We start from the raw sequence: 3540 nt of genomic DNA on the forward strand, positions 1-3540 counted from the left end.
GGGGTGTAAGAAGGAAATACTTCAGCAATTCACTGTCAAATGGTTAGCTGCACGGTCATGTTCCAGTAAGTGCTGTTTTCAGAGAATCGGAAACCAGGAATAATTGCATTGGCACTGGATCTCATAGCACTCCTCAGACCCTTGATCCAGATTCTGCAATTGCAATGTAAGGTGCCTTCAAAGGCACAGAAGCCATAGCCTTGAGAAGAACTATCGATAGAGGCTACTTCTAGAGCAGTTCATAGAAATCCGTTGAGCTCCCAGCACAAACCTTCTTGTCAAATTCTGACAACTCTCAAATGGAAAAATCCAGAATAAAAATAGGAATGCTTGTGCACAGCACTAATCAAAACTCTTGCCATGAGTAAGGAGGTGGTATAGAGTTCCTTGAGGTTTAATTTGCACAGAAAAGTTATTCTATACAAAAGCTATGAAAATAATGCAAGTCAAAGCTGCCTTATGATTAGTGGTCATTTAGTTATAGCAAGAGTAAAAATGATACTGTCATAAATTGGCTCAGTATGTCCATTTGTTGTTTTTCAGGTGTTGAGTCTAGGGAAGTTGCACCAAGCGCAAATCAATTCAGCTGAGACTGAAGAACCAGAACAAGAGCAGCAATTTAATACACTTTTCTTCAGATGGGCCTCCTTGGGCCCTGTAAGGCCCAGCCAACATTGAACTTGTTACATTTCCAGTCTCAGGCTGGGAATACCAACAAAATAAGCAACTAGCCTCAATGCTTGCCCTTTCCTGCAAATGACCAGTCCTTAGAGGGTTTATCTTTCAGGGTCATGATTAAGAGGTGCAATTATTAGCCACTGACTGGGTGCACATATTGGAATGAACTAACCTAACAGTGTGGTCCACAGCCCATGTTTTATGATTTTGCTTCCTGTGTCTGTGTAACCCATTTCTCCATCAGTTTGATTTCTCCAGCCACCATCACTTGCACTTGACTCTGGGCAGTTTACAAGGATTAAAACAGAAGACTAACAATTTAAAACAACATAAAAATGACCTGGTTGAGGGGGAAGGCGGAGGGGGGGGACTTGATAATTAATAATTGTCACATAAATTCCAGAGAGGGTTCATTAACAATGTAGTGGAATGGAAGGACTAAAAAACATTCCAAGGCCAGTCAGAGACAGTTTATTGCGCAAGGTTCAGAGCCAGATTTGTACCTGAAGCTTTGAACAAAGAAAGAACTCTGATACAATGGTTCTTATACATTTCTAAGACAAAGGATTCAGTGAGATCATACATTTTCCATATATGGTTAATCATGAGATCATACATCCGATTTTCCTTCTATGGTTACATATACTTGTTAATTAGTTCATCTAATTACTTAAAGCATTAATCTTAGTTTATAAAATTATCTTAGCCACACAACTTTTCTTAAGTGCTCAGAGTCGCTAATGAGAGAGTTACTACTGTCCTTGGGTAAGTTCATTAGATTAAGTAACTCTTTGTAACATATAGGTCTTTGTGTCATTCACAGTCAGGTCACTCAGATGTTTTTCCATATAGCAGTCCTTTCTGTGACATCTAGGTATCAGAAGATATATTACCACTTAAAAGAGTTTAACTGTTTGTTAATGTAATTTCCAACAAGCACTTTCCTCTCTTATAATAATGTGAATAGATAGAGTCTCTCAGAGTTCATGTATCTAAGCACGTCTTCCCTTTATAATAATGTGAATAGAGAGGGTTCCCCAGAGCCCATATATCTGACTCTGTATGATTCCTATTTTATTCACATTATTTCTTTTATCTACATTATTCTTTATTTGCTCTTTACCTCATTCCCCCCTGTGGAAGTTTTTCCATGCATAAACTTCCATTACTTCCTACACAACACTCTATGTCCCTTAATACACAAAGCCAACATATAATATCCCACAACATATGACTAATCTAGGCAAGAGATAGGTATTTCTTGATCTTCACCCTAGTAATCCTTGGAGGTACTCCCTCCATTCTTTTCCCAGACCCTATTTCGACATATGTGTCTGTTTCAGAAACTTTTTTCTTCAAGAAAGCGCTCTGTCAAAACTAATTCCTTCGCAGTCTGTATCTCTTTCACTGCTCTGATAGATAGCTGTTTCAGCACAGGGATTGCACAAGGAATAAAAGCTAGGCCTGCCACAGCCATATCAACAAGAATAACATTTGCTTAATCCAGCTGGATCCAGGCAACCAAGAAAACCACCTGTCAGTTGTTTGTAACCTCTGACTTATCTTGGATGCCCTATCCTGCAAATCCTTGGCAACTTCTCTGACCACACCTGATTTATTCACATAGAAACAACAATCTTCTCATACCTCCTTTCTCTGTGGCCACAAGGTCTAAGGCACGTTGATTTTGTAGGACCACTGCTGCCAATGACTCTATCTGGTCTTGGACTTCCACCAGGGTTCCAGCAATTTGGTTCAGGCTTTCTTCTGATAATTGCTGAAACTGTATTACTGAGTGTGTTAAACCACCTATCCCTGTACCCACTGCAGTTCCTATTCCCATGACTACTAATAGTGGGACTAGGATGGGTACCCGTTTCTGAACATGCCCCATGAAAGGAACAGGGATGGTATGTTCTCCACTGACAACACCTATTTCAGGAAAAAGGAGTACTAGTGTGCATGTTCCGGTCCAATTTGTTGGCAAACATAAATACGTATCCCTTTCACATAAGAAGATTTACGGAAAAGGCATGTGATCGGTTATTCCTTGCATTAGTCCAGACCCCCAAAAGCCCCCACCACAAACATTCCTGTCAGCGGCTGTAATGGGACTTTTAGTGAAGGGTCCTTTTGCTTATCTCTGAGGATTGGACCTTCAAAAAGATACCAGGAGGTAGTATCCCAGGGGGAAAGAAAACACATAAACCTGTGTTGGACCTAATGGAGAACCAGATAGTGAGGCGAGGGGCTGGAACAGACTAGTGCACCTTTCCTTGGATACCTTCCAGGACCTCTTCCATCCTCCCCATTTTGTGATGATGGCAGCTGGTGGTGATGAGAAAGTGAGTGGTGTGCAGAAGGAAAAAAGATCTTTGGTTAGTTTTACATCCCTAAGGTTCATTCTAGGACCAAGGTACACTTCTGATGGACATTGTTCTTTTGTCAGGGATCCAATAGGCCTACCAGGTTTCTGATGTCTCTACACACACAGGGAAGGTGACCCTATGATTTAACCAGGTTTCGACCCAATTCCAGTATCCCTGATATGCAATCTTCTCTTTTCAATTACTGTAGGGGCCCTTCTATTCCCCCCTGTACCAGGATTGTTAAACTCTTAACCTTAGGTCTAGGAGTTGGTTTAGGAATAAGGTACCCACTCCACCTTCTGATGCCATGTTGTTGGCGGGAGTGGACTTGACCCAAAGTGTCCTCATTCAGTGTCTTGATGCTGCTAGGTCCCCTGGGATTCTTGACATCTTCAAATCCTTCCGCAGAGACAAGGGGAATTTCTTGAACATCCACACAACCTGGGGAACTACTGTTCAAGCTAGCATCACTCACTAGACCCTTGGCTAATAG

The sequence above is a fragment of the Pantherophis guttatus genome, chromosome 1 (assembly GCF_059756535.1).
Source record: "Pantherophis guttatus breed Tessera chromosome 1, ASM5975653v1, whole genome shotgun sequence".
Classification (NCBI taxonomy): domain Eukaryota; kingdom Metazoa; phylum Chordata; class Lepidosauria; order Squamata; family Colubridae; genus Pantherophis; species Pantherophis guttatus.